This window comes from Balaenoptera acutorostrata, chromosome 10, assembly GCF_949987535.1.
Source record: "Balaenoptera acutorostrata chromosome 10, mBalAcu1.1, whole genome shotgun sequence".
NCBI lineage: Eukaryota > Metazoa > Chordata > Mammalia > Artiodactyla > Balaenopteridae > Balaenoptera > Balaenoptera acutorostrata.
Genome location: NC_080073.1, coordinates 47,548,768 through 47,574,370, shown reverse-complemented (window position 1 = coordinate 47,574,370; position 25,603 = coordinate 47,548,768).

Here is a 25,603-nt window from a genome sequence, read left to right as displayed (position 1 = left end):
GAGGGGTCATGCTGTGGACGGTGGCATGCAGTCAACTGGAAGGTCAGGGTGGCTCTCAGTGGGGGGAGGAGGGGTCAAGCTGACACCTGGGGGAAGAGAAGCCTCTGCAGGGAACAGTGTGTGTGAGGCCTTGGGGGAAGACAGTGCAGGAAACAGCAGAAGTGGGAGTGGGGTGGATCCCACACGGCAATGGAAAGTGGAGGTCAGAGGCCTGTGGTCTGACTTGTGTTTCCAAAGGATTGCAGGTCAGTCCTTGCCTGTTCTATTTATTCTGAATCAAAAATTAAGAGGGTCAGTGGCGGGGAGCCCTGGTAGCCCAGGTGGTGAGCTGCACTGGCGGCTGTGGCCTCAGACCCTGTGCCTGCCAAGGAAGCCTGAGCAGTGAAGCATTTATTTACTTTCGTTTTGCTGTATCTTTAAATGCGTCTGGCTTTTGTAATCATAAAAAAAATTCAAATTGTTTTTTTAAAAAAAGTGGTTATCTCTGGGGATAGAATGATAAGGGACTCTCACAGTCTATCCTGTACACCTGTAATCCTTTTGATTTTTGAGCGGTTTGGTCCTGGAATAGTGTCTTCTTTTTCCTCCCATTTGTTTCGTGGCTCTAAACGTTGAGGGACGCTCCTCTAGGCAACGTACAAAAAGAAATGGTGCAAAGATAGAAGAGAATGGACTGTACTTCACAGTTGTAAATTACACACACACACACACACACACACACACACCCATACACCCACCCACCCCTCTTCCACTTGTCAGGGCCCGACGGACAGCCTTGGAGGTTCACTTCAGGAGGGCGTGGCTTTTCTCCCCCGACGTCCAGGGCTTTCTCTCCCCAAGCTCCAGTGTTTCAAGCAGAAGACGGCTAGAAAATCTTGAAGGCAGTCGGTCACACAGGTGTAGGCTGCCAGCAGGTGAGGAGGGCGCTGCCCGGGAAGGAGGGAGGGGATGAAGCCCCTCAGTAGGGTTGGAAGCAGACTTTATCGGTAGCCGATAGCCCACTCACCAGCTGGGAGGCTTTGAGCAAGAAAGCCTTTCTTGACCTTTCTGAGCCGGTTCCTCACCTGAGCAATGGGAATGATGCCACTGCTTCCCTTCCCAGGGCTGCTCCGAGCCTCAGTGAGATGACACTGGCCAAGTGCCAGGACGCGGTAAATACCAGCAGGGGAGGTGGGGGGGGGGGTGTCACTGTCTTGGTTCTGAAGCACAGAGACCTGCGGCTCTGGAAACTGAGGGCCAGGCTGTGTGGCCTGAGGCAGGTTACTTGACCTTTCTGGGCCTCCACTTCCTCAATTGCAAAATGGAGTTGCAATGGGACAAGGCCAGGGGGAGGCCTTTCCAGTCACACAGGTACCCCTTGAAGCCGTGACAGCAGCCCCTCTGCTTGGCTAAGACGGCGGAGCTTCCCAGATCTGATGCCACTCCCAACTTTCACCTTTTGCTGGGCCTCAGCCTTAGGTCTCCTTGCTTCTGGCCCCTGTGCCACCCCCTGGAAATGACGAACAGTGGCCCAAGTCCCCCGAACTGCCCCAGTATGCAGGAAGCCGGAGGGAATGTCAGAATTAGGTTATACTGTTCATTTATTTTGATCCATTTTTCTACCAAAACTCTCTTTTATGCTTGGAGTATAGTTGCTTTACAATGTTGTGTTAGTTTCAGGTGTACAGCAAAGTGAATCAGTTATACATATAGCCACTCTTTTTTATTTCTTTTTTTTTTTTTTTTTTTTTTTTTTTTTTTCTTATTCTATTTTTATTTGTTTTTTCTTTTTTTTTTATTTTTTATTTTTTTTATTTTACAAACCCTTGTGTCGAGGGCTGACTTTCAATAGGCCACTCTTTTTTAGATTCTATTCCCATATAGGGCATTACCGAGTATTGAGTAGAGTTCCCTGTGCTATACAGTAGGTACCCATTAGTTATTTTATATACAGTAGTGTGTATATGTCAATCCCAATCTCCCAATTTATCCCTCCTCCCTCCCCCTTTGGTAAACATGTTTGTTTTCTACATTTGTGACTCTATTATTTCTGTTTTGTAAATAAGTTCATTTGTACCATTTTTTTAAAAGATTCCACATTTAAGCAATATCATGTGATATTTATTTTTCTCTTTCGGACTTGGTATGGTCACCTCTGGGTCCATCCATGTGGCTGTAGATGGTGTATTTCATTCTTTTTTATGGCTGAGTAATATTCCACTGTGAATATGTACCACATCTTCTTTATCCATTCCTTTGGCGATGGACATTTTGGTTGCTTCCATGTCTTGGCTACTGTGAACAGTGCTGCAATGAACCTTGGGGTGGTCTGCTATGCCTTTTAAAATAGCAATTTCAAACTCTCTTTGGTCTGTGTGAGGTTCTTTATGAGTTTTGGGGACAGAGGAAATGATGGAATGGATTTGTATTGCCCCTCCTCTTTCCCAGAATACATCAACAATCAACACTATGGTGAAAACCTTCCACTTCAACTCTGTCTGTGAGGCCCATGGACTCTTCCTGAAATTTCAGCAGCACGTGTGTGCACAGCTTTCCCTGCAGCCTTACTGCCATAGGTAAGATGTGATACGTGGGAACTCTTGTTTTGTAGCAGCACAATGAATAGGAACCCTCAAATTATCTATTTGGGAGAAGCCACGTCCCTGGAGTGAGTCTGTATCAAGAGACAGGTGCACGGGGCTGAAAATGTCCTTGGCTGTGGCTTGCACAAGGAATGCATAAACGACCACCCGTGGGGCTAAAGGTAAACGTCTAGTGATGACTACAAGCAAAGTAAAACAAGAAAATCTACCCTCCTCTCACCATCAAAAAAGAAACCTACCTCAAGGTAAATAACGAAAATTTTCAAGTTTAAATGAAACGACTGTCCAGTGTTTCATCTTTATGGCGTTACGTTTTAGAGTCAGGGTTTCCCCAAGTTGGCTGCCAAATCCTAAACGGCTTCTAATTGTTTAGACAAGACACAGGGTGTGCTGAGCTGGCACGGCTGACCTTCCTGGTCCCCAGTTGTTCCTTACAGAGGTAGCCAATCAAAGGCAGGTCCGAGTGTGGGTCTGGGGGCACCACGGGGCTCCAACCTCTGCTCCTGCAAGTAGATGCCTGTCATTCCTAGGGGCAGGTTCCTTAATCTCTCTGTGCCTGTGGTTCCTCTTCTTAAAATGGGGTTGTTGGGAGCTCTGATTAAAGGCACATAAAGCCCTGAAAATGTGCCTTGTACTGTATTAATAATTCAATCAATAAGGAATAAAAAATCTAAGCCTTTAAATTGGTGGAAAGTAATTTTATCTTCCAGTGTCCCTGCTGTGAGGGATAAAAAGACGCTCTGGGGATTTTTTTTTTTTTTTCAGGTGAAGAAGGGAAGGGTCAGGTTTCCACAGCCCAGAACACTGGGGGATTTACTTTAAAAATTCAGAAAAGTAGGTTTAAGAAAAATTACTATTCAACATACAGTAAATGCCCTAAACTTTCCACACTGCTTCGAATGGCCTGCATGGGCACTTCACGACCTTGCCCTTTCCACATTTGGTAATGAAGATGGTTCTTTTCCCTTTTTTACCCTATTTTATAGTGGTTCTCAAACTTGAGGCACTTCAGAATCCCCTGGAGGTCTTATTAACACACAGATTGCTGGCCCTCCTCCCGCAGGGTTTCTGATTCAGCAGGGCTGTGCGGACCTGGAAGATGTGTGTCTAACAAGGTCCCAGGTGTTGATGCTGCTGGTCGGGGGACCCCCACTTTGAGAACCGTGGCTCTATTTGATATTAAATATTTACTCAGAAAACCTCCTTTCCAAACCCAGATCTTCCCAGAAGCGCTGACCTCTGAAGGTAACTGAGGAAAACCTCGGATGAATTCACCAGCTTAACAACAAAATTAAGTAGAGTTTCCTCTGGTTCTTAAACAGTTTTTTCTCTCTCTGGACTTGACCCTATTTTATATTTCATTAGGTTTATAATCAGGTTCCATTATGAAGTGCTTTAAACAAGATTAGAATCTAACCTTTTAGAAAGGTTTCAAACAGGAAGAATACTGCCCGGTCTACCAGGTTTCAGAGACCAGAGGGAAGCCTCTGAGAATGGAGAGGGTTTTTCTGGGTCCCTGGGAGCAAGCCCTGGGGACCTCCATGTCCAGCTTTGTCCCCCTTTTTTAAAAAAGTATAGTTGATTTACAATGTTGTGTTAATTTCTGCTGTACAGCCTGACTCAGTTATATATATGTGCGTATATATATGTATCTACATTCTTTTTAATATTCTTTTCCATTATGGTTTATCACAGGATATTGATTATAGTTCCCTGTGCTATACGGTAGGACCTTGTTTGTTGTTTATCTGTTCTATATATAATAGTTTGCATCTGCTAACTGCAGATTTCCAGTCGATCCCTCTCCCAGCTCCCCCTTCCCCCTTGGCAACCACAAGTCTGTTCTCCATGTCTGTGAGGCTGTTGTGTAGATTGGTTTGTTTGTGTCGTATTTTAGACTCTACATTTAAGTGATATCATATGGTATTTCTTTCTCTTTCTGACTTACTTCACTTTGTATGATAATCTCTAAGTCCGTCCATGTTGCTGCAAATGGCTATTTCATTCTTTTTTATGGCTGAGTAGTATTCCATTGTATATATGTACCACATCTTCTTTATCCATTCATCTGTCGGTGGGCATTGAGATTGCTTTCATGTCTTGGCTACTGTGAATAGTGCTGCAATGAATAGTGGGGTGCATGTACCTTTTTTTTTTTTTTTTTTAAATTTATTTATTTATTTATTTATTTATTTATTTTTGGCTGTGTTGGGTCTTCGTCCCTGTGCGAGGGCTTTCCCCAGTTGCGGCAAGCGGGGGCCACTCTTCATCGCGGTGCACGGGCCTCTCACCGTCGCGGCCTCTCCCGTTGTGGCGCACAGGCTCCAGACGCACAGGCTCAGCAGTTGTGGCTCACGGGCCCAGCCGCTCCGCAGCACGTGGGATCCTCCCAGACCAGGGCTCGAACCCGTGTCCCCTGCATTGGCAGGCAGACTCTCAACCACTGTGCCACCAGGGAAGCCCTACCTTTTTGAGTTATAGTTTTGTCTGGATGGATAGATGCCCAGGAGTGGGATTGCTGGATTATATGGCAACTCTATTTTTAGCTTTTTGAGGCACCTACCTACTGTTTTCCATAGTGGCTGCACCAATGGCCATTCCCACCGACAGTGAAGGAGGGTTCCAGCGTTGTCCCCTTTGGCTCCTCTCAGCAGCACGGAGCCAGACTGCCTGAGATGGGGTTACGCCAATTACCAACAGTATGGATGGTGCGGTCCCACTACTTACGTGACGGGTGGTTGCACGACCTGCCACTAGGAGGAAGCTGCCTGGGTAAACGGCTATGCAAAGGGCTCAGAGCGGTGCATGCCCCCGTTTCTACGCCGTAAGTGCCTGCTGCTGTTACGATGATGCCACTGGAAGGAAACAAAGACGCAGTGCTCCAATGGGCCAGAAAAAGCGTTTGACCTTGAAGGACACTCAGAGCTCAGGCTGTGAACAAATATATTATAGAGCCACTACTCAATGCCAGACACTGAGCTCGGCTAGGGGTGCAACAGTGAATGGAGCTGAAGGTCCCTGCCCTCGGGAAGCATCCAGCCAGTGGGGAAGACACACATTCAGCAAAGATTCCCACCAGTGAAGGCATAATGACACAATGGGACGTGTGCTCTGAAGGGGCAGAATTCAGCTTGTTCTGAACGTCAGCTACCTTACCTTACCTGGCCTTCCAGGTTGGGGAGGCGGTGCTGGCTGAAATCTGGAGAATAGGTAGGCCCCGATCACAGGAGGATACTCGGGGCTGGGAGCATTCCAGACAGGGCTGAGCTGCACAAAGACCCTGGGGCAAGAGGGAGCTTGGAAGGTGTGAGGGTCTGGAAAGGGGTCTTGGGGCAGGTGTGCCAGAGGGAGGAAGGGCGTGCACTGAGAGGTGGTTGGGGGGGGTGCATGCTACTCGAGGTGTCAGTGTTAGGGTGAGGCCAACTCTTCCAGCAGCTTTAAGGCAGAGGGTGGAGGGATTCACACGATGGAGGTGTGTGTTTGGAAAAGACCATTCTGGCTGGAACATGCAGAAGAGATGGGGTTGGAATGGAACCTGGAGAGGATGGGGGGAGACCAAAAAGGGAGTGGTCACGATTCTGAAGAATCCCCTCGAGGGCCTGTTAACACCCAGTCTCTGAACCCAGGCTGTGCCCCTGAGACTGTGATGCAGCAGGCGTGCGGTGGGGCCTGGGATGTTGCCTTTCCAGCGTGCTGATGCCGCCACCATGGACCACACTGTGAACGGTACCCACTTGGACCCTGGTGGTGGTAGGGGAACCGGTTAGTGGATGGATGCTCAGAGATATGCTTTAAGGAGAAGGGGGGAAGACTGTTCTGAAAAACTGGGACTCTTTTAACTTTAAAGATACTTGTCCCCAAGCATAACTTACGTAACACTTCAGAGATGCCTTAGTAGTTTGGGGTGAGGGGCAGAACTTCGCAGAAGCAGTAGACTCACCTCCCAGAACTTCAAGGGGACAGAGACCCAGGGCCGCTCTGATTAACGCAAGCTTTACGTAACCTCATTCTGTGTAGTATTTGCACTGGGCTTGTTTTCCTCCATCCCTCTGGCTTCCTCGCGGACGGCAGCACAGCACCGAGGTTACACAGACAGAGCCTGGGTTCATCGCAGTGGCCCTGGCTCTCTTTCTCTGTGCCACAGAAAGCCAGAGAGATGGGCATCCTCCTTTTTCTTAGTGCTTCGAGAAGGAAAGGATTCTAGCCAACCCAGCCGCCCTGTCTTTAAACTCCTCCCCTTGGCTTTAAAACACAGCAGTTACACATGTAAGATTTACCTTAGGTACTTAAACATGAAAACACTCCAACTCTGGAGAGCCCCATCAGTTTTTCAATCCTGCCAGGTCCCCTGGCTGTGGGGTCCCAGGGAAAGGAAGCCCGCCTGTCAGCACAGGTGACAGATCACATTACCTAGGACCTGAGTGTTTGACACACTGATACCCTAGGAAGGGTCCTCCTGTGTGTGGCTCTCATCCAGCATGGGGACACGTGCTGATGGCGGGCAGTGGAACTCTCACCCTCAAAGGCACCTGGGACCACCGAGGAAATAGATGTGTCCCCTGTCTATGTGGCCATGGTCCGTTTAGTGGCGCTTAACCCTTCTGAGGGCCCAGAACTCCGTTCTCACCCCGGGAAGCCAGTAGCTCCGTTTTCTCTGCAGGAAGCTAATGCTGCCAGGAGTAGCTTTTTCCTTTAAAAGCGGAGCTGTGTTGGGGCAGAAACAGCCTCAGGGCCGCTGTGTTTGCGGTGGTGTCCGCACAGCGTATGCACAGTGAACCAGAAAGCCACCTGCTGTGGTTCTGGGGGGCTTGGTGGTGCCCCAGCGATGACCGATGGCCGAGGTGTGGGTGTGATGGGGGCCGGTGCCCGGAGCGCTGCCTGTGGTGGGGTGTGACCCTGGTGTTGTGAAGTAGCCGTTCTCTGATTGGCGACGGCCTGATTCACAACACCAGCTGCCCCACCGCACCGTGCCGGGGAGGCCGATCGATGGTCGTGGGGTCCCCTCCTCCGTGCTGCCTCTGGAGTCTGGAGCGGGGACAGACAGCAGCCACGGGTTAGAAGCAGAGTGCAAGCAGCTTCGACATTTCATCTCCCCATGTATCTGCACTCCAATGGCTTTTCTTTATCTGCTTTTCTAACTTCTCAAATATGCCATAGTTCTTTCCACCACAGGGCCTTTGCACAAGCTGCTTCCTCTGCCTGGAATGCCTCACTCCCCATTTCGCATAGTTTAATACCAACTCCTCCTTCAGATTTCAACTCCACAATGACTTCCTGGACACCCCTCCCCCAGACCAGACCTGACTCCTCTGTCACGTGCTCTCCAGGCATCTGGTCCCCTTCCTTAAGGCACTTACCATACAGTGTGCACAGAGCTGTCTCCACTAAACTCTAACCTCCCCAGCATTGGCCACGTTGGGGGGGGGTGCTTGATAAATACTGGTCGAATGAACGCATGATTTACACTAAGACTTGTGTGGTCCAACTACTCTTATCTACGCGTTCGGAAAAGGAAAACTAAAAATGGCACCAAGTAGCTTAAGGACGTACACGTGCTGTTTTGTAATGAATAATTTTACATCGATAGCTGACTGCCAGATCTCCTAACTCGTCTCCCTGCCTCTAGGCTAGCGGTACCCTGATGCACAGGGAAATCGGACGGATTCTTCCAGAGGGTCAGTCTGATCTGGCTTAACCTCTCCAAGGTTCCTCGGCATGCCCACGAGGTTCCAGATCCTATGGCTCCTCACTTCCCTGCCTGCTCTCCTCCCCCCTTTGGGAGCAGGCCTCCCCCCCAGGACCCACGTCTGCCTGCTTCTGTGGATCTGAATGCCCCGGTCCCTTTCTACCCAACACACTCCTGCTCATGCAGGAGGGCTCCAGAGTCAGCCATCAGGAAGGCCCCCCGGCCCCCTGCTCAGCCTGAGCTCCGGGCCTGGTATCTAAGACTCTTCTACCTTTTGTGTCCTTCCATTACTGTTCCACTCGTCAGTCTGTCATAGGAGACAGTGATCGCAAGGACAGAGGCCGTCGTGGAGTCCCCCTGGCAGCCCAGTACTGCACAGTAGCTGTAACAGCAGGACCTGCAGCTTGGCTGTGCTCTCAATCAGTGAAGGAAGTCCTGCAAAGTTGGGGGAGGTGCAGACACAAAACAAATTTGTCCTTAGTGTCCCCTATGAGTCATCAGAATGGTCAATATTTTGCCGCTGAAGTACATTTCTCCATCTCCATGGCCACCCTACACCGCCAGCCCAGCGCTCCCGCCCCTGCCCCGCCCCGCCTCTCACCTGGACGATGCTCTACGTGTCTAACTTGTCCCTCTGATTCATTCTTCACGCTGCAGCCTGAGTGATCCTTCTAAAATATGACTCAAGGCATGTCATTCTCCTGCTTCAACCCCGGTTCCCATCCCACCCAGAATAAGATCCAAAGTCCCCGCAAAAGCACACAGGTCCCGGCGGTCCAGCCCTGCCTACCTGTCTACCAACACCTCCCACTTTCCATGCACTTAGCCACGCTGTTTTTCTTTCAGATCTTGAAACACAGAGCTAGGCCATATGGCGCCTTTTACAATGTAAAAAATCAGGCCTTTCCTGTGGATGGAGCCTTTTGTGAGCTCAAGAAGGTCCCCCTCTTCCTGGGCAGATGCAGCCCTAGAACAGGGCATGTGACCTGGTGGGTGGCCTTGGGCTGGACCCCAGCCCCCAGACAGGGGGCTCTCGCATCACTGAGCCACACAGAGTGGCCCTGCTGGAACTACCTGGTTTCCTCCCACCTCAGGGCCCTTTTACCTGCTGTTGCCTCATGAAGCACCTCAGCTACCCCAGGGGCATTTGGAGAGAATGTTAAGATTTCTGGTGTTCCAAAATTCTGCACCCATTTTCACCAAAACCTTTTATCTCTTTATTTCGCACTTTGGCCTGTTTATGTTAGTCCTTCTTTTTCACTATTTGCCTGGTAAGGTCAAGCCAGCTAATTCTATTAATTAATTCATTTTTTTAAACGTCACATAATGATCACTTGGTGAAGGCGATCGGAAGGGCGTGACAATTATCTAAGCTTTGTAACATCAGCGGTCTCAAATCAACAAACCATTTTCCTGCCTGTTACTTCTGGGAAAAGTTGACAGCAATAGAAACAGGGCGGGTTTCCTCATCAACCATCTCCCACGCTGACCACGGGTCGCTGCAGATTCCCTGAAGCGGCTGACATCCCCCCAACCTGGCTAGCTGGCTCAGGATGGGAAGGTGGGATTCAGGGCTCCATCCCCACCACTCTAAGATTCTGCTTAGAGTTTTGGGGTTTGAAAGCAAACTGCGATGTCTGAAAGTTCACTGCGATGAACCCAGGTTTGAAAGCAAAGCCCAGGAATCCACACCCTCCCCCGACCCCAGGGATTCTGATAAACCAGATCTGGGGACTGCTGCTCTAAATCTAGGGCCCTGTTAAAAACGGACGCTTCTAATGAGGCTTAACACAGTGGCGGTCTGATGGGGCTTCAGCGTCTTCAGAGGAATATGACATCTCACTCACGTGGCAGGTGCTGGTGGTATCCAGCACCACTGTTTCTGTTCACACGGTACCCTCGGCCGGCGGGGCTTCCTTGGGTCAGGAATAGGAGTAGGCGTGTGGTCAACCTGCTGGGTTAAAAAGGAGTTAACATCTCTCATCAGTGATGCATGGGGGCTGGTGGAAAACTACCTGCTCTCCTGCCCCACATAGGCTGGCAGAGGTCCCCACCTGCCCACAGCAGTAACCCGGAGGATAACTCCATCTTTATTGGTTCCCTTCCCTCTCACCTGCCCAGCCTCTTCCTGGCCCTGCCCTCCCCTCAACACTCAGCTGTGCATTAGTGACAGTGTGAGTGTACTTAAGCTCACGTGCGTTTTGAATGGGTGTATCTTGCATTGTTCCCACGGTCACTTTCAGCAGGACCAGGGTGAGGGGCGTGAGGCACTCACTCTCAGAGGCTGAATCTACTCTTACAGGAGTGGGACCTATGAGCGCCTCCTGAAAATTTATGTCCTGGGCTGTCTTGCTTGCTCACCCTCATCTCGCCCTGACTTTCAGGCAATCAGAATACACAAATCAGGCAAAACCACCCACTCCAAGTAGGTATTTTGTAGAGTGTGTTGTACTTAATGTTTCTTCATTGTTTTTCAGAGACAGTCGCCCTCTAAACGGAGGACCCTTTGGCACCAAAACCCCGAGGCATTAGGATCATTCTGCGTGGTCAGAATGCTGCTACGGTTATGTAAGACGGCACAACTATTCTAGGACTATTCTAGGACGATGGCAAACATGAGCCTAAAGGCAACCTGAGAAGCCCGCTTGCGTTAGCCCATCTTGGCTGGAAGACTCCAGGTGGGCTTTAAAATAAAAAAAAAAATCCTGGTTCAGAGAGGACTGCCGGGCCTGCCGAGCCTAGCCCGGAGTTTATTAGCACAGTTAATATTGCATGCAAATAGATTTCCCCGCTTTGGTCATGCCGGTCCATTAATTCTGCCCCTTGTCTGCTATATCTTTATCCCTGGCAGGTTAATCCTGCCAAATGCCTTTGCTGTAGCACATGTCACGCCGTGCCTATGGCCAACAATGCAATTTTGCTAATCCTGTTGTATCAGCTTTGTGGTCCTGTCTGCTCAATCCGATGGTGGAAACAGCGCACACAAGGTTTTTTGCCAAGATCTTTCTCCGGCGCTGGCACTCACCCCCTTCCCTTTTTTAAAAAAAAATATGGTTTCAATTAAATGGTCTGAAAGTCAGCCACAGTGCTTGGACAGCTGCCAATGCCAGTGTCTTCCAGACAAGGATGTCAGGGCTCGCAGCGGGCCTCCAAACTCTTTACGGCAGCCTCACCCAGCCGTCAGCTGACTGTGCTAAATGGGAAGGGTTAAAACAGGAAAATCCGCTCAAGACTGCTTTCTCCTGGGCCGTGAAGATGACTGAATGGAGGGCATCCGTATCACCCGGTGTTTCTGGTGCTACCACTTTTAGAGTCCAGTGGAATCATTCACATGAATTGTTAGAAGAGGTGCATCCTTACCTGCAAACACCTTTGCCAGGTATCCACCTGCCACAGGGAAGAGAAGCATCTCAGGCCCCACGGTGTATTGCTCTTCTCAGTCTGTGGCCTTGTAGCCAGATTCGCCCAGGTTCAAACCCTGGCTGGACCGCTTCTACCTCTGCAACCTCAGGCAAAGTCCTTTCCTCATCTGTAGAATGGGCAGAACCTGCCGCATACGATCGCTTTGAGGGTTCAGGGACTTAACACACGCTAATCACTCAGAAAGGTGCTGGCACACGCAGAGCAGGCACTGGGTAAATGGAAGCTAATATGAGCATAGACTGCAATTCGTCAAAACTCTGTCATCTGCAGCTTACTGTAGCACATATGTGAAGTGCATGGTCAAATTCCACATGGGCCTGTCTTTTAGGGTCTTCAGATGTAAACTCCACTCTTTTGCCGGCTAGTACAGAAAACTGGTTATGAGGAGCCCTTTCCTGTCCCCCTACCACTGGTCTCTGTGTTACCCCTGGCAGCTCTGGTGGGCAGGAAGAGGGCTTCTAAGTGGACAAGCACAGGATCTGTGATTAGATTCCCAGGGACCGAGTCCTAGCCTGTTACTATGTGACTCTGGGCAAGGTAGTCAACCTTTGAGACTCTTACAATCCTGACACTAGAAATGGGGGGACTTAGTTCTACATGGCAGGTGAGCGCCAAGTGAATAAGCATGTGGGAGGTGCTTGGCACCCTGCTAAGAACACAGTAATGGCCCCGTAAGTAACGGCCATTATGGTTATGGGGTCTCCCGCAAGGTGCCAGGTTTCCCTCTCCATCCTCCATCCATCTGCCTCCTCGTCGCCCCTCAGCTTGCATGGAGATGTTGTGAGAATTACGTGGGATCATGCATGGAAAGTAGCATAGGGTCTGGCTTCCAACACAAGCTCAGGAGATAAAGCCACACTCACTATTGTTAAACCATAGTTCTCCCTGGTTCATTTCTTACCCCGAACGTCCTCAGCTCCACATAGCCCCTTTCGCATTAGTCTGTGCATTAGCCTTTAGTCTGAGCCCTGCTAAGACGTGTGAGTGGTTTGTAAAGGACGGTGTGCACGTGTAGGTTTAAAACTGCCCTGGTATTTGGACAGAGCTGAACGCGCATTCTGACATGAGCACTTAAGACATTTTCGTGATGACCTCGAGGGTGGAGAATTAAACCGATTTGATACTGGATGTGTCAGGACAGGATTTTTGCCCTGGATGTGAAGAGAATTTTCCCACTGGGAAGAGCTGTATTCTATGCTTTCCTTGGCCACCCAGCCACTGAACACACTCTGCTTCTCCTGGATCCTGCTAGATCTTCTAATAAAGTCCAATAATAAAGTAAGTTGAGAACTTACTTTGTCCTTGTTATCAGGCTTGATACTCCACATTCGTTATCTCATTGAATTCCAGTTGAGGTGAGACGGGACTGTTTTACTGACTTCCCACTTTAAGGAAATGGAGAAATGTAAGTACTAAACTACTTAAAAAAAAAAAAAAAAGAAAGAAAAAGGAAAATGAAAATAGAGGCTCGGAAATGACAATGAACTTACCCAAAGTTGCAGCTAGAAAGTGGCTGCAGAGCTGTGGTCTGAGCCCAGGGCTGCTGGCTCTCCAGGCCACTAGGCTACATCATACACCTTTGGTGTGATGCCATTGCTTCTGCCGAGCGTCTGAGGCCAGGGTGGACCTCCTGAATTACCAACTCCCTTTAGCATTTATTTGCTCCAATTTACAGCTATGCCAAATGCAGTATTTTCCCTTTCCTTTTATTTTAATTCTTGATAAGTCCTGTCATTAGGTTTTTTATTTGGTGGTGGTGGGGGGATATGGCCAAAAAATACCCCTCGACTCCTTTTCTGCAAAAATTAGGAAATTCCAGCCTCTAGCATTTCTCTAGTGATTAGGAAAAACCCTATATATCCTAAGCTTACTGCATAGATCTTAATCTGGTTTTCACTTGCCAACGTCTTGAACAGAATGGGTTTGCAATGCTTCACGCTAATTCAAACATGATGGAATCAGGCTATTTGCAAAAATGAGCAGTTCTGACCCCCTTGGCCTCTGTGGCTCAGGTGAGTCTTCCCAGGCACACCTGTGCGCTGCTTTGGCGAGAATTCCTGCCGAGAGCACAGCCCATCCAGCTCGGGTCTTGAGAGAGCCCTGCTTACCCAGCAGAATGCAAACAGCTCTGAACTTTGCTTACTGGATAAAAGGCAGCCTCAGCTTCCCATTGCTTTTCGGGCGGCAGGATCAATCACACATCCCCGCTCGTGATTAATCTCTCAGAGGCGAAGCTCCACCTTGGGATGGATTGCTGTATCTGAGTGCGGTCTTCTGCGGGGAGGGGTGGGAGGAAAATAAGGGCTGGGAACAGAATAATAAGCGCCCGACGTCTGAGAAGGCTGCTCTGTGTCATGTGCTGCAGGAAGCTTTTTTCAGTGGTTGATTCACTGTCAGAAAATTCGCTTTTGCCGTGAACGTTATTTAGCATCATGGAGGGAGTTTATGATTTCTTCTTTTCTACCGCGTGAATTTGGTGCCTTAGTTAGGGGCGTGTGAGTGTGTGTGTTTCCTGTTCTTTTTTAGCCAAATCAAAGTTGGCTATTGTAAAGCAACTATACTCTAACATCAATTAATAAAAAAAAAAAAAAAGACCGGAAAAAGTTGGCTAATTCTTGCCTCTTTGGTGGTTCTAGGGTTGCACTCAGCACTGACATCCTGTCAGAGGAATAGGAAGTACTTGGGTTTCTTTACTCCAAAGGATTTCACCGTGACAATTTCATACAACTGACAGAGACCTGCTTTTGACTTTGCTCTCTGGGCTCTGCTTTTCTAATTCTTCGCTGAATCTGAAAACACTTGAGGGTCGTTGAAGGTTTAAAAACATTGCGGTCATCTCAGTTCCTAGGTTTCTTGTGAGGGTGTGTGTGTGGGTGAGGGATGACGATAGTCAGGTGACAATCCCACAGGCATTCATCAGAGGCTAAGACTTGAGGCACTAAAAGCTTCCAAAAGGGGTGTCAGCTTCTTGACCTTCCCTGAATAATGCTGTTTGTTACTATTTTAGGAACCAAGCAAAATGCAGAAAAAAAAAACCCCTTGTTTTAAAGAAACCCAGTAGGCGGAAGCCTCTATTTATACAGAACCACCTAAGGAGTGACTTCTTCAAGAGATCGAGGACTCCGCTACAAAGCACGTTTCCTTGATGCCTTGACTATCACGTGGGAGACACACATGCTTCCTTGCATGCACAGGCCCACTGGATCAAGAGAGGCACATCTGCATTTATCTCTGAAAAGGATTTCTTTTGAGAAAGCACCTCCCTTGCCTGCAAGGCCCCGGAAGACATATTGACAAGAGCAGAATTAAGCCATGTTGACAATGGGAGGATTATTTCCTAACCTGGCGTGTGACAGACGCCTATTAATAAATGAACAAGACAGACCTGTCTCCATTTTCTCCCAAAGCCCCCTCACCCACTGACCAGAGCCGAGGCGTCCATGAGGTCACTGACGTTTCCTCTCCCGCCGCCTGCCCAGGCCCCAGGGAGAGTCCTTCTGGGCGCATCTGAGACCCCCGGGCCCAGACAGAGGTGGCCGCGGAGGGGGCCCGGGCCTCCAGCGCCTGGGTCAGGGGAGTTGCTTGACTGCCTCCTGGCAACGCCCCTCTTGCTTTGTTCTTGGCATTTCCATTGACAGAGGACAAAATGCTTTCTTGTCAGACAAAAATGCACACTGGGGAAGCTTGCCCAAGCAGTTTTTCTCGGGGAAGAAAAGAAGTTGTTGTTTGAAAACCTTAAACTGGCATTGAGACCTCAGAGGCCTGACTGGGCAGCTCTGGCTCTCAGCAGACCTACTTTTTCTGTTTTGAAAGTCCTGTGTCCTCCTGCACTTCCTGGCCGTGGAGCTCCGGGGACGTTCCCCTGCAAGGTTCTAAGGCCTCTGTCACCACGGGTCTGCATTCTCCTCTCTCCATAAAAAAGAACAAAATAATGCCATTTGCAGCAACATGGATGGACCTAGAGATGATCATACTTAAGTGAACTAAGTCAGAAAGCGAAAAACAAATACCATATGATATCACCTATAGGTGGAATCTAATTTTAAAAAAATGATACAAATGAACTTTTTTACAAAACAGAAGCAGACTCACAGATCTTCAAATCAAACGTGTGGTTACCGAAGGGGAAACATGGGGGGAAGTGATAAATTAGGAGACTGGGATTAACATATACACACTACTATATATAAAATAGATAATCAACAAGAACCTACTCTATAGCACAGGGAACTCTACTCAATATTCTGTAATAACCTATATGGAAAAAGAATCTGACAAAGAATGGAGATATATATATATATATGTATAACTGATTCACTTTGCTGTACACCTGAAACTAACACAACGTTGTAAATCAACTAGACTCCAATAAAAATAAAAAAAAATGCAGCAACTAATGTCCTAAGGAGTTCTTTGAATGAAACGTGGTTTAACACAGTAGCAAAGGGAGGTTCTGCTTCTGAACAGAACGAGTTACCTCTACGACACCAGAAAATACTCAGGAAAAGATAATGAGGAACGGTAGGGGGTAGGGGGTTATTCAGAGGAGCAGGAAGGTGGTGTGGACCAAGGCAGAGGGTAGAATTCAAGGGTGGGGTGGGGTCCATGCAGCTTCCTTGGAAATACTATTTAAAAAACTTCCTTGTGTAATTATTAATTGGTGAAATTAAACGAGGACTACTTAAGACAAATATTCCTGAGAACTTGCTCAAAGTAAAGGTATTGAAACCATAGGTATTTTAAGCATTTAAAGACAGTATGGTGAGAAGGGGTCCACGACGTAGAAAAGATCAAGGATCCCTTCCCCCTAAGGACATGGATGCCTTGGGAGGGTGGAGATCACCATGGACATAAAGACGCAGCCTCACCCTCAGAGCTGCTGCCGCCACCTGACCTTGCTGCATTCAAACAGTCTGGTAATACTGTCCACATGCTCTGGCTTTACTCTGTGCCTCAGTTTCCTTCTTGCTAAAGCGGGAATAACAACACCCTTGAACCTCAAGGTCAGACATCATGTGCCTTGCCCGCGGCCACGGCTACAGCCAACTCAGAATCCCAATCATGAGGCCCAGAAAAAACCCAACTGACCTGTAGGCACTGTTGAGCCTCTCCGTCCTTATTCTGGATACAAAACAGGATGTCCAGCCTCCTTCACTCTGCAAGAAATTTCCAGAAAATGGTCACCCTCATAGATACTCTAACTTCAGACTCAGCAAAGGCAACCTTAGGGCTCAGCTGAATTTCATAGGGACTATTGTGGCCCAAAGAAGATCCACCTTTATCATTGACCTGCTGTCTTAACTCTGGGCTGAACAACTGCGGGTGGACGTGGGTGTGCATGAAGGTGGGGAATCCTGCCAGCCTGGGAACTCACTGCCGGATTCTCTTCTGCACTTGCGTATTTTTAAAGACAAAGTGACAGGGCACAGCTAACATTATCACAGCACCCTTAAGCGCCTCTTAGCTCTTGTTTGACGCAATGCTTCTAGTGACGTGCTTACGTGGGTCTTTTAAGCATAGGGAGCAAACGGACGAGGAGTTTCCCGTTTTAGGGCCCAGGTGCTCTCATCCACCCCACCTCCCCTCACCCCTATTCCACATTATTAAGGAAAAAAGTCAGGCAGGACGATGATGCAATACTCCTTAGACAAAGACCAAGCCTGCAACCTAGCTGATGCCATTCCTTTGTCCTCTTACTCCTAGAGGCAATAGCTGTAGACCTGGAGGCTCTGGAGAAGGCGGGGTGGGGCGGGGCTTTCAAGGGAGGTTCTGGAGAAGGCAGGGGTGGGGGGGTAGGGGGGTGGCTTTCAAGGGAAGCGGAAGAGAATGGGGGAAACGAGAAGACCCTTTGCAAAGCTTGTCTTTTCAGCTGAAGATACACCTGACTTCCGTTCCCCTTGTCTTCAACAGGTACTAAAATGGGAGAAGGGGAATGGACCACGGTTTATGCCCATTTTGCAGATGGGGAAAGCTGAGGCAATGGGGCCTAAAGCAAACTTTTCTGGGGGAAGGGCAGCCTATCAACCTTTATGAAAATCACAGGTTGGTGGGGACCATACATATTTTGTAAATGTCTTTAACTTTTCTTTGAAGCAACTTTCATTTCATAGTTAATGTTTCTTACTTTCTTTACTCCTATGACGAGTTCAGACTAGCAAAGTGAAGGGGAGATAAAAAAAAATGAGGCAGCTCGTCTGGGCCACAGCATTTATTCAGACTGAGTCAGCGGGAAGTTCGGGGCAGAGGGCTGCCCTCCAGAAGGACTTGGAGGGAAGGCTCGTCACAGTGATACCCAGAGTGCCGACAGACGTTTCCCAATATCACTTCTACTGCCTTTTTCAGTTCGAATCCCCTGTTAATAGGATGATGGTGAGCTTATGGGAGGATATGAGATCATGACTTGCTTCTTCAGGGGGAGCCCTGGAGCCAGAAGGCAAGAATTGCCGTCACTTATCCTCACGTGACCCTGGCCACTTACTCATTTGCCCCAAGCTTCAGCTGCATCACGTAGAACAGGAAACTGGGTTATCATAACTGAGCAAGGCAATATGTCCAAGTAAGGCTTTGCCATTTGCAAAATGCTCCCCCACATCCTCTCCCTCTCCTCTCTCTTCATTTAGCTATGAAACACTGCCCACCTTTTGTGGCTGGTTCTGAGTATCTGACCACCTTGTACTCATCAAATAGAGGGCAGTGTGGCTGGAGGCCCGGGGGTACTTGCCCAGAGACCCCCTGGGTACTTGGCGTGGAAGGGTAAAGGTCAGTGAGAGACAGACTTCCAATGATTAGCCGACAGTTTCCTCATCTGTAAAATGGTGACAACGGCAATTATCCTCCTTGGCCACTAGAGGGAATAAAAGAGAGAATCCTTGGGCTTAACAAAGACACACAGCCATCATCATGAAGAGCATGGGCAGCTCACCGGTTGGTGCCCCTAACCCTACAGAAATAGGCCCAAATACGGCAGTGGGCAGTTCCCATAGCCAGCTCTGCTCAGGGTGCCGTGGGGGAGTGCTGTACACTCGGCACACTCCTTCTAAATAACGCCTCCGCGCTCAGAGTTCATTATGCCAAAGATGACGTGTGGGTAGAACCCATTACGGTTCTGCAAGTGTTTTTCTCCAATATCAAAGATTAGGAAGAGAGAGAAAAAAGGATCAAAGTAGAAGCATCCAGTTGATTTATAGCCAAGACAGGCTACACAGCGTTTAGCTATTTATAGTAAAAGCAAAGAAAAATAATGGAGTAAGGAAACATTGTACAAATAACGTTGGTAGGAGAGCTGGTCAGCAATATTGAGAAAACGTTTTGATGGCCATTAGGTCACGGTGCCACCTTGCCCCTATAAGCGAGCAGGACCCTGTGGGGCCTTCTTGGGACAGATCCCGCCCCCATATCCTCTGCTGTAGCTCCTTTTTGAAGTACCTAGGTAACAGTACCTGCTACATGTTTCCTGAGTTGTTTTGCAGATGCCAAAACCCTCATCAAACGGAAGAAATTAACACATCCCCTCTGGAGTCTGGCAGAAACCAGGAAATATGTGCAACAACTTAGTGCTTTTTTTTACTTCACCTCGCCATCAACCAATCAGAGACTTGTGCATGAGCTGATCCCATATCCTGGGAACTCCCCTCCCTTGCCTGGCCTTTAAAAAGGCTTCGCTGAAACCCATCGGGGAGTTCGGGCTTCTTGAGCATTAACTGTCCCAGGCTCCTTGTCTGGAGCCTTACAAGAAACACTGCACTTTCTTTCAGCAAACCGCGTTGTCAGTAGATAGGATTTACTGTGCGCACGTGAGTGGACCCAAGCTTTGGTTCAGTAACGTCCCTGTCCGTGTCTTCTGCCACGCAGTGACCCCCATCATCCCTACTGAAAAGAGACAGCCCATCTCAGTGGCTGCATCCCCCTGGCATGCCCAGCCTACAGAGTTCAGCCTCCCCAGAGCTCCTCGGAGTAGGAGTGGCTGGTGTCCCCTCAGTAACGTGTTTCACAGGGCCTGAGCAGGGAGTGTCCTCTGAGCCTATTTTGGGGACAAGGTGAGGAAGTGGGTGTCCAGGGCACGTGTGATAAATGCGCTCCAACCTGCCAACCTCGCTAAGCCTTTGATGCCTTCCTTCTATGCTATGCCAGGGACATTCTAGAGCCTCACTGAATGCAGAACCATTGAGTTCAACTTTCAGCCAACCAACAAAGCAATCTCTTAGAGCCACTTCCAGCTGCTTGAGCGAACACATTCCATCCAGAATCTCTCTATTTCATCCTCCTTAATCTAATTTCCTTAGAATCCATTCCTACCTGTGTTCTTCAGGTTTTCTAAATTAGCAAAATCTTGCGGTTCTTTTGGAGGAACGCCCCTTCTGGCCTCTCCCCACGCCTGTGCTCTGGCGGCCGTGCTCTGGGGACCAGACGCTACCCTGTCCACCCTCTGAAGGTCTAGGCTGAGGCAGGACTCCTGGGCCCCAAATCTTTCTGCTCCTCTACTTACCACCTGTGTTTCTGCCTGTAGAGACAGTTCTCTGGGAAGCGGAATTTGCTGACAGAGATGCTCAACTCGATTTCGGTGTTTTTTTTGCCAGAGATTTTACTTTGATTTTGAAATTGAAGAATCCTTTTGATCAGGAAGAAGTCCCAGAAGATGGAGTCTTAGGAAATGCCCAGAAGCTCTCTGGCCAGACAGGGCTGCTTTGCGGAACTGCCTCTCACATCATCTTTGCAGGTGGGGTTTTCAATATTTACTGTAAAACTCCCACCTTGGTAACTCCTTCCAAACGCCGAAGACCTGGAATTGTTATCAAAGACAGACTGTGAGCTCAGGTCTGCTGAGGAAGGTAGCGATGATCTGGACCAGCTGTGGGCTTCTGGAAATGCTTCTGTGGCTGTAACCACTTTTCACCAAGCCTGACTGTGCCGGGTGGCCCGGGTGGCCCAGTGGCTCTGCACATTTCCTGTCCAAGCCTCCCAGTAACCCAGGGAGGGAGGTATCGCCCCCTCTTATGGATCAGGAAATGGAGACTGGGGCTCACCCACGTGCTTCCCCGACATCCATATGTGCTCCCAATGGTAGTGATGACAAGACAGGGAGGTTGGTTCTCTCCTCCCCAGATGACAAGACAACAAAGCTGGATGGTGGAGGGGAGTGAGGTGAGGTGAGAAGAGAGAGTGGGCTTCTGGGTCAGTCTGGGAGGATGTGACTTGTGCTCTGGCCATGGTCCTCCAGCCCCCAGACACTGGCAGGAAGTGTCGCTCTGCCTCTTCTCACAGACCGACAGGATGCCTACTCTCTATTGCTTTTCCAAATTCCCTGGATGCAGAAGGGAGACCAACTCAAGCCATTCCAATTTTACTCCTGCTTTAGAAGCACCTCCTTAAATGTTAGCTTTGAAAAGCCTAGAATTGGCAGCAACGTGGATCTTTCAGATTATCTAAGAGTTGAAAAGCTCATGCTGCTTCTGAAATGTACACGAGGAAGTGCATGAACTTCTACATGCAAAGCAATCCCCTGTCGAACAGACTCAGACTCGGGTTCTCGGCCACCATGTTAGATGCTTTCAGACTAATTACTGACCAAAACGATACTAAGTTAAAAAATTTTAGAGCAATTCAACACCAGTGTGTAAGTGTAATGAGAACTACTTCTTTCCCCAATCATCTTTTAGCAAGTAAGTTCAATTCTAAATTATCTGAAAATTGTTGGAAATAGTTCCAAATAGTTGGAAAATTTCTCAAAGATAAGGCTTTGGTGAGAGAGCTGGGACTTTGGGTCAGACAGACCCGTACGCTTGATTCTTCGCTGTGTGGTGTCTTGGGAAAACCATGAGAGTTCAGTCTCTTCATCATATAATGAGGATGGTAACCCCTTCAGAGGGCTGTTGTAGGGATCAAACTAGGTAAGTATAGGGCACAAATGCTATTAACTAACAGTGAGAACAGTTGAGCCCAACACACCTCAGCTTTTATTCTCTTTGCCCTCGGGACTCTCACTCTGGTCACAGGAAGAGAATTTTCGCACACGTCCTAAGCATTCCTGCAAGAGTTTCCTTCTGATTCAATGTCTTAAAAAAACTGGCTTGGACACAAAACCATTTGGTAACCAGTGATTCAAAAAAACAAGCAAAAGACAGGTAAGCACCAAAGTCAAGGTAACAGCCTGGTCCTTGGTACTTGAAGGGAAAACCAATTTAATCTACTAGACTTTGAACACGGAGGCTTCCTTCACGATGATTGCAGGACAGAGTGTTAATTGTTACCTACACAACCGTAAAATTAGTCAGCAACTTCCAGTTAAAGCTCCTATGCCAAACAATAAGAGAATTAGCAGAAACTAAATCTCCCAATCAAGCTGAAGAACAGGATGAGAACTAAGGACACGGCATATGCCAGTCATGAGGAAGGTGAGGATTTAAATCCTTGGGGGACAGAATTCTGCTGGCGCTTCCGTCTTTATCCTGCTCTTCTGATACATCCCACACTGGGAGTTTACAATGCAAAGTTGCAAAGGCAGGGATGTACAGGGAAATGAGAAATCACAGCTCGGCCTGTGGGTTGGCAGTGTCTGGTTTCTGTCAGGATGGAACCCAGCGGGAAGGGGACAGACTCTAAAAGTACAGCTACTGAGACTTGGTTTCAACATCCCAGCTGAAACGCAGCCTTAGACGCAGCAATGCAGCTGCTCACTTTCCTTCCACGGAAATTGCATCCGCTCGACAACGCAACCTACATGCAAAGAAACCCTCCTCCAGGTGGAGGCTGCTTTGAGCCTAATTAACGACAACAGGTCATCTCAACGTGGCAGCCTGATTTTGTTTTGGGTTTACCTTCAATTTCGGTTGTCCTGAACTGAATCCGTCGGGAAGGTCCCCAGCCCTCCTCTCCACACACACAGAGCCTCCCACCCTTCCCCCATCCCTAGTCCTTGCTGCTGGGACTAAATCTACAAGCGTGCAAGTGCCATTAACTGACATTCATCAAAACACTCTCCATTGTTCGCAGACATGAGCGGCCGAGAGGTGGAAATTACTTGGCATTTCATTTTAATCTGTATTGAAGACTTGCCTGACAAAACATATTAAGTGTAAGAATTGCCGGCTTGGGAATGAAGCTATGTTTATGGCCTGCCCCCATCTTCCTTTGCTAAAGGAATGGCAACGACACTTCCCCCATCCTTCCCTACCTTCTACAGCTTACCTGCCCCTACACCCCCATCATCATCCACGAAACCTTAACATTGAATTTTCCTTTGCGAGTGCAGCTTTTGTTAGCAGTGCCTGTAAAACTGTAATCAACATTCTGTGCCTCTGCAACCAGCATCTGAGATTAAAAACAACAACAAAAACCCAACAAACTCTGCCTTTATAATATGGTGTTATCGGTGGCATCTCCCTCGGCGGGCTACTCTGTGGCCATGTAGCTGCAGACCACAAGGCTGTGTGCTTCTCCGGAGAGAGACTGTCACCAAATGCCTCTGACAAAGAATGGATGCCATGCTAATGGATGCGCATAATTACCAAGGGACCCTGATTCCCCCTGCTGCATCTGACGGTTGCCGAATGCAACAGTGTACGTACAATGCTTGCCATGCTATTGCATTTTCTGGGGATCCTCAAGTTTACACTTTTATCGTTCATGGTGATTTCGCATGGTATTGAAAAATAAAAGTAATTTAAGTCTCTCAGATATGGAAGCCTGTTTATTTTTCCTTCTTTTTCTGGTCTCTTTCTAGATTAGGAGGCTGCTCTTGGGGTAAGGCACAAGGTGAGTGGTCCACATTTTCTATTGCTGTAGCTGGCCAAGTTCAGACCCAGGGACCCAGGACAAAGAGAAATGATGGCAGACCTACGGCACAGAGGGTGGGGGGCTATTATAGGTCAGCAGGGGACCGCAGGGACACCTGGGCTTTGCCCATTTTATGCCTTCTTTGCTCAGGAGCCTTCTGATGGGGCCAACTGGTGCTGCCAGAGCGTGGGTGGGGTGGAGAAATCCTGTCTATGTCTTGTGTTTTACTGTGATACAATCTGTGCCCTGGGCCATTCCAGAGTTCTGCTTTTGGATGAACTTTGTATTTCCAAGCTTTGAAGTGTCACAAGCTCCCCCAGGCAGGAAGTCTGACATTTTGGCCTTGCTTTGTTGACCTTGGTGAGGGTTATGTGGGCCATGGTCTCCCCAGGGAGACCTCTGTTGTCCTCCACCTTGGCTGGAAATACATAAGAGGTGTTCATTTCAGCCCTTCCATCGGGCCTTTGCCGTTTCCAGGATTTGGGGAATCAGGAGATCAGAGCAGAGGAAAGGAGAGGAGAGAGGTGCTTCGTGTTCTCCCCCAGGGAAGGTACAGGCATCAAGGCCTCAGCCAGTGCTCCCTTGGAGGGGCCTCCCCCATCCCTTCAAACTGTGAGCCCTGGGTGGGTCTGGGCAGGGCTGCCCGCGCGGTTCTCGTGATGGAGTGACGACCACAGGAATCCCGAGGTGTATGCGTGGGGCGGGGCGGAGAGGCGGCACTAGGGGAAACCACTTCAGAGTGATGGAGAAGCCGCCCACCTGGGTGAAAGCCTGTGGCCTGGATGCCGCGGTCCTATCCCACCACAGGCATCAGACCTGCCTTGCTACCTCGCCAAGTGAGCATCTTCGGTCAAGTTTTGGTGAAAGCATATACGTTTTTTGCAGGGTGTGTGTGTGCTTTTCCATCATAGACGATATAAAGCTGCTCACCACTGAATTCATAATGCGACTATCTCAGACTGACACCCCAAGAGGAGAATCCATTTTGTTATGAGGGCTTGGAGGCATGGTACCAGTCACGCCCTGAACAGATCCAGCCCTTCTTTCCTCTCATGCCCCATCCAGGTTACTATGATGCACCTGAAAAATTCATACCTTTGCAGCTCAAAGATGTGACCTTTTGAACAGATCTGAGAAGAATAACACCCACCCTGCTTTAAGTCATCATTTCAGTCTGTTACCTTTGGATTTGCAAGATAAATACTATAAGAGAGACTTGCATATGGCCCGTTTTTAAGGGCAGATGTGAATGGAATGGTAATTACTTGCTGAGAGTCACAGAGAATCACTGGAATTAACCGCGTGGTATAGTCACCTCGCGTCTAGAAAGCATAAGCAAGACAACGCTTATTCTACTAAATTTGTTGTCCATAGCTTTGATCCTTTGTCATATAAAAAGTACGTTAAACAAATAATAATGCTCTATTAGCTCCCCTTGGAACAAACGGAAAGTCTTTTTCTTCAGGAAGGTAATTCTGCAGATTATCAAATGGAGTCTTGTCCAGTTCCTTGACCCCTGCCTGTAAGATGAGGGCATCCCACTGAGACGGCGACTGCGGAAGCTGGCTGATCACCCTCACCATTTCCCACTGCCTTTCATGCTGGCCTGTTTGATTCTCATCACGGTGCTTGCTGCCATCTGGAACTATGTCTTCCTGGCTTTACTTACTAGTACATCACGTGACTCTCCACTGGCGCGTAAGCTCCGTGAGGGTGGGAATCTGGTCAGACCTGTTACCTCTGTATCTCCAGCTCCAAGAGCAGTGCCTGGCCTAGAGTAGACGCTCAAAGCGTGCTTGTTGAATGAATGAATGAGAAGCAGTAGCAATGTTCCACAGAGCTGACCACGGGCCCTTTGAGCTTTGCAATCCCCCTGGCTTTGCACAGAGCAGGGCTGAGGAAGCAGTTCAGGAGAGTCTCATGGAAGCTGAAGGAGAGCAGGGGAGAATCTAAGCTCCGAATTAATTAAGCTGAGAGCTATAAATCAAGAAGAGGCACCAAGTTATCACGGTGAAAAACCTCAAGATCTGGGTATCACGGCCTAGGGACAATTGCTGTGATGCTTCCAGTCTGCATTTTTTTAAAAAAATTAATTAATTAATTAATTAATTAATGGCTTTGTTGGGTCTTCGTTTCTGTG